Below are 6341 nucleotides of genomic sequence, written 5' to 3' on the forward strand. Positions count from 1 at the left end.
AAGTACTAAAAATAACCTCCCTTGTGCCTCCCTTCCCAGGAGAAGCCAATCTTTCATATGCTGTTCCCAAGCTTAGAGCTTGCAGTCCCTACATCTTCTTGCTGATGAGGGTGTCAGATGTAATTATTTTTAAAAGCTGTATCCCATGTCACTAATCTCATTTATTTGGGGATATTTCATCTCGTGGCTGTTTAGTCCTGCATTTAGGAAAGCAACTCTCACATATGGTCTGTAGTGTTTGAGGCCCCTTTTCAATGGTCTGCAGTAAAAATCCAACCCATTTGGATTTTTATCCAAATAATCCACATAACAACCCAAAGAGCAGCAAGATGTGGCAACATATGAAAGGTGCTATGAGAGTGTGCACTCTTGTTCCAAAGCAACAAGCAGAGAGTACATAGGAAGGATAAAACCTCTTTGCTTTCATTTTTAATTGCAGATACCAATATTTATAGGTCTAGTGCATTCCAGGGCTCGGGCATCCCTAAGGAACGTGCACTTACCTCTGCCTTCAGTCCGAAGCGCTGTCACAGTGTCTCCCAGGCCCCATTTTATCCATGCCACACACCTCACACCCCAGCTGAGAAAGGCTCTTTTCAGTTCCTCCAATTCTGTTTCACTGCCTTTGGTGATGCTTCAGGTTCACTACTTGTCTAGGCACTGCAGAGCCCAGGCTAGACAGGAGCGTCTCTGGAAAAGTGAAAGTTTTAGGGACATTAGTTGTACTTTGAAAGGAATAGTAGGCATAAACATAGATATTTGCCTTTGTGGGTGATCAGAGAAGTGTGCACAGTAACTAGTAAATATATAACAGTGTTTTTTAACATAGATTTTTATTATCAGTCCTTTCTAGCACTTAATATATAGCCAATACAGTTTGATATATGAGATTTAGTGGAAAGAAAGCTTTCAGTGGGATTCTAGATACTTTTGTTTAAAAGACCCATCTCAATTTAAAAGTTAAATTGTGACAGAGAGACAGGTTCTGGGAAATTTGACTGAGAAGCAGGAGCAATTGTATTGTACCTTTCCAATACAGCTGAGCTGTAATTGGTCTAATCGCTACTATAAAAGAACAAAATATTGGAATCTGTTGTGCAGTGGGGCGAATTACTTTACATGAATTTGAGAAACAGTGCAGTATCCTCCTTACTGCAAAACATTGCTGATGTATCAGTTTTATGGATATTCTACCTAATTTTCCTGTATTGTTTCAAAATAGCACATGCCCACTGATGACACTAACTCATAATGCACACAGGAGAAAGAAGAACCAAGGTTCCACACCCCACCTCAATCTCAACACAAATCAATTCCACCTTTGAACTAACTTGGCTAATTTAATGTTCTTCTACTATGGAGAAGGATTTAATGAAAGACCGACGCAAATAAAATCCACTTTACCTCCTGGCTAACTTCACCTGAGGAATACTACTATAGTTGGGTTGGTTGGTTAATTTTAAAAGCCTTCTTAAGCATGGAGTAAATTATGTCTGATTTCCAGCCTTTCCAGGGACAATCAAATCACTCCGCATCTCTCAATGGGAGCTTTGTCTGAGTGGCAGCAGGATCTCATGTGGGGCAAGATGGAGACCTAGTTAATGCTCAGTTTCAGGCAGATGTTGACAGATGAGACTCCAATGTTTCTGGGCCCTTTTCAGATATTCTTGCTGTATTACTTTGCATGTGCTTTGTGCCTTTGATCCCCATTTGGCTGCTTACAGCAGACTCTGAGCATTGGACTGTCCACCTCGCGCTGACTTCAGTGAGCCTTATACGGAAAAATACCCTACTGATTTCTGTGGTTCCTATAAACCACGTGGTTTCATATGACAGACATTGCTGGTGGAAATTGCCAAATCCCCACTCACACCAAGAGCCTTGAATGCACCTGACACATCTGACTGGATATAGCACTGACTGAGGAGGGTTCAGAGCTGAAGGGCAGAACTTCTATTCCCAGTTTCTTTGAAACCAGGCTCCTTTGGATTTACTACATTTGCTCTTTTAACAAGTTGCTAGCTGATGCACTGGGGTTCTATTTTCCTGCAGTCATTCTCTACCACAAGTACCTGAGACAGGAGCTGTAGAAATAAAATTGTCCTTGCCTCCATGAGTTGAGAGTGGCTGAGGAAGAAAAGGCAGCTCATCATCTGTGGAGCTGGCAACACATTTCACCAGTGTAACATCACACATTTGAGTCATCTCTCCAGGGCTTTACTATGCTTTTGCAGCAAAACTCGACCGACCTCATGTGCTAACAGCAGCGATGCTGGTAGGCCTGCTTGGGAAATGCACTGTGCATCCTGCTGGTTTTGGGAATGTTAAGGCGGCCCCAGCTCAGCAGGTGTCCTCAGGAGTGGGAACTCAGGTGCAATCAGGGAGTTGTTTTCAGATAGGAAATGAGTGACCCTGTCCTCTGACGACAGCAAAGGACAACTGTCTGGGCTAGATTCATGTTAGGGTTGGTGCTTCCTTAACATTTCCAAAGCTGGATTTCAGAGTTTCCTAAATTTGACCCTTTTCATTGGGGGTAGAAAGATTTGTCATGTCCTCACAGGATGAAATGCTTGCTTACTAATACCTTCTGTTTTGGCAGGGTCTCCCCTGGATTCCCAAGTTGCAGGCAAAAGCCACTTTCCTTCAGTCTACCCTGCCAGCCCCTCACAGGCCTGATACAGGCTCACAGCCTGTACTGGCCAGTCACCAAAACCTGGAATTCAGCCAGGGAAATCTGCTGTAAACGTGAAGGTACAGAAAACAGCTGCCTGACTGCTGGCATGCCAAGGAAATAGGATGGTTAAGGAGCAGAGGAGAAGGCATCCCAGTCTGCCCTTAATTACAGTGCCTTGAAACCACTCTGTGGTTTCCAGCCAAGCATGCTTGTTGTCTTAGGATGAATGCCTGTAAATTTGAAATAAGTAAATGACTTTATTGTGAGTATTTGACTCAGAAGAGCCATAGCAGCATCCTGAAGGGCTATTTAAATAACATTTTTTAATTCGGGCTATAGGAATGAAACAAACTCACGTGGAATCAGCAAGCTACTAGTTTAAGTTTGTGTGGCTGTGGACAAGTGTGTGTGGCAGAGCAAACTTCCAGTCAAATAAAAGCAACAACAAACTCGTTTGCTCAAAACTTATTCTCGTTATTGAACACGCAGAACATTTCCTGGATGTTCCCGTACACGGTTTCCAGCACGCGTATTAAATCCGTAGTCCTACTTCCACTCACCCCGTTCGTTCCTCAGGGAACACCCGAGGGAGCGGGTGCTCCCAGCCGGCGGCGGGAGGGGAGCGGGGAGTGTATGCGGGCTCCACTGCCCTCTCCTGGGGGAAGGCGCTGCCGGGAGCTAGCGAGGACTCGTCAGCTGAGCAAAAAGCGATGCGTTGGGCTGAGTGCTGCTGGTGTTTCACGGAATCACAGAATATGCTGCGTCGGAAGGGACTCACAAGGATCATCGAGTTCGACCCTTAGCCCTGCACAGGACCATCCCCAGGAGTCACACCATGTGCCCCAGAGTGTCATCCAAATGCATCTTGAACTCTGTCAGCCTTGGTGCTGTGACCACTGCCCTGGGGAGCCCGTTCCAGTGCCCAACCACCTTTGGGGGATGAACCTTTTTCTAATATCCAACCTAAACTTTCTCTGACACAACTTCAGGCCATTCCCTTGGGTCCTGCCACTGGTCACCACAGAGATCAGCATCTAACCCTTCTCCTCTTCCCCTCACGAGGAAGTTGTAGACTGCAATGAGGTCTCCCCTTAGTCTCCTCTTCTCCAGCTGAACAGACCAAGTGACACCTTTTCTGCTTTAGATTATACTTTGAAATATGGCATCAGGGGAAAAAAAAAAAGGTTTTAGGGCTTTAAACTGAAAGCGAACAAGTTTAGATTAGATTTTAAGATTAAATTCTGTATTGTGAATGGGTGAGGTCCCAGCACCGGTTGCCCGAAGAAGCTGCAGCTGCCCTATCCCTGGAAGTGTTTTCACCGTGTAACAGCATCCCTAAAGGTTTTCATCACAGTTGTGCTACCTATAGAGAGAATATAGCCCTGTGGAGTCAGAGATCCCAGCCACAGGCTGTGACTCTGCAGCCCCAGAGGTATCAAGATGGGGATCACAAACTGCAGAGAGGTGCTGGGAGCAACCCACAGAGGGGCATTCTGGGCTAGAAGGCTAAAATATCAGCTCTGCATGCTGCTTGCCAGGGGAACAAAGTAAAAAAAGAAAAGAAAAAAAGTTGCTTCTCATAACTGTGAAAATAACTGGGATACACATATCATTCATGAGACAAGACTCTCAAAAATAACGACTATTTTGTTTCTGAATAGTGATAGTCTGCCTACTAAGCTTTAGATTCCAGTCCTTTCTTCCAAAACTAGTTTCACTTACCCTTGTATTTCCTGCTCTAATGTGTCTCCTGTGCTTTTTGTAAATACTGCCTTGTCCCATGGCTGGGCCTTTAGTCCAGAGAGAGATTAATTGAGCACATCTCTTAATGATGCGAGTGGCCTTCTTCCTTGAAGGGCTGAAATAAAAGAAGTATAGCAAGAGTCACATTTTCAGTTCTCCTGTTGGTCCCATTACCTAGTGTTTGAGTGCAGAGAAAGCTCGCCAGAAGGCTTTCTGGACACATGCAGTTTGTAGGAAACAGTGCCTTCAGAACCAAGCACAGCTTTTAATCCTCAGCTGAGGAATAAGGTCAGGTATGGCACCTCTTTCCAGCAGAGCAGCAGGGAGACTCTGGCACCGTTTTCCAAGCAATCTTCTGAGAAGAGATACAGAAGAGCTCTGTGGGGTGCTTCTCAGGAACTTCCCACCCCTCCAGGGGAGCTGGAGCCACTCACAGGATTCCTAGATTGCCAGGCACTCATTTGCCTTTGCCCTGTCTGTGTGCCACTTCTCAAAACCTGTTTCCATTTATGTCTCATTTCTCTGTGCTTTGGTCTTAAACCAGTCTGCCTTGAGCCTTGGAACCCCTCAGCTCTTTGCTCTGGGTAAGTCAGTCTGAGTTTGGTTCTGGCTTTTCCATATTTTTTTATCAGCATTTATTTTCTGCTCCTGAGGGCATGTCTACATGCTCCAGTCTCACCATCCTGACTGTAAATTCCTGAGGACAAGGGTATTCAGGTTCATTTTCAGCAAAGTTAACCAATGGATGGCTTTCTGTCAGGAGCTGACAGCAAATGTTATTGGAGCAGAGAATTTAAAAAAAAAAAAAAAAAAGCCACAAGAGATTAAAATAAGCAAGATGTTTTACTTTAAAATTTTTGGGGCCAGATCTTCAAGTGGTGTAAGTTACCATAAGTTTTCTGATGCTATAACCCCTACAATCTGAGTGGAAGTCAAAATTTGATGTGATTTTATTTACAGTTTGGTTATTTGCAAGGCTAAAACTCCAGCTTCTCCTGGGAGTGAGCATGGTCCTTTTCATCCTGTATTTGGGCTGCTGCCACCTATTTTGCAGGAGTTTGTTTCTATCTTTGATTTATTTTTCTCTGCTGCACTGCATTGGCCTTGTTCTTTCACCTCCCCTCTCATTCATGTATCTCTCTCTCTATTGTCCAACCTTTTCAGCTCTCTTTTCCCTCTTCCCCCTCCTGTCTTTCCTCTTCCTTGGTAGTTCCCCCTTATCTCAGCAATTGCTGCCAAGAGCTATATTTGGAATAGAGTGGGAACAAGCTATTCTTGTGACTTTACTTTGAAATAACTGGGAAGAGCAGTATGATTTTCTTTGAGCAAATATAAGATACATCGAGGAGAAGGCAGGCTAGTAAAGTCAAAACAACATCATTAGGGAATACCTGCCCAGCAGGTTCATCTTTCCCAACTCTCAGGATGACTTTACCAGTTATCAGTTCTTGTTTGCTCTGTTTTAGCTTTAAATCCTCCTTTTGTGCCAGGTTCCTCTCTCAGGTTAGTAACCTGAGGTGCTAACAAGGCCTAGCTTATCACCACAGTGTCTGGGCACTCATACATCAAGGGGAATGACTGCAACCTAAAATTTCAAATCCCAAAATTAGATGAACCAGGATATATATTTGTTTAACACCTGAACTCAATGCCGTTGCATCTTCTGGTGCAGTCACAGGATACTGTTACAGAGTCCCACTTATATGGGCTAGCACAGAAATATGCTGGGAGGAGCAACTTCCTATGCAGCAATATGATTTCTCCATGTCCTCTCACATTAATTATCTCTCATCACCACCTGTTCCTCATCCCCCCCTGCCATTTAAACTACTCTAAGCAACATATTATCAAAGCCAACAAGAAACAGAGCTACCTGAACAGGACAACACAGAACGTATTGCTCCCTATGCCCCATATTTCTGTG

General features: G+C 44.3%; 1 long non-coding RNA gene across 3 annotated transcripts in view; it reads right to left on the reverse strand.

Moving 5' to 3' along the window:
• Positions 1–401: 401 nt before the first annotated feature.
• Positions 402–6341, reverse strand: part of LOC113959337 — a 68016-nt gene continuing 62076 nt past the window's right edge. For all 3 annotated transcript variants that reach the window (XR_003531785.1, XR_003531784.1, XR_003531783.1), the window contains 2 exons: positions 4397–4532; positions 402–690 (listed from right to left, as the gene is read on the reverse strand). This is a non-coding gene — a long non-coding RNA (uncharacterized LOC113959337). The remainder of the gene's footprint in view (positions 691–4396; positions 4533–6341) is intronic.

Source organism: Corapipo altera, unplaced genomic scaffold (genome assembly GCF_003945725.1).
Source record: "Corapipo altera isolate COAL_440 unplaced genomic scaffold, ASM394572v1 254, whole genome shotgun sequence".
Taxonomy (NCBI): domain Eukaryota; kingdom Metazoa; phylum Chordata; class Aves; order Passeriformes; family Pipridae; genus Corapipo; species Corapipo altera.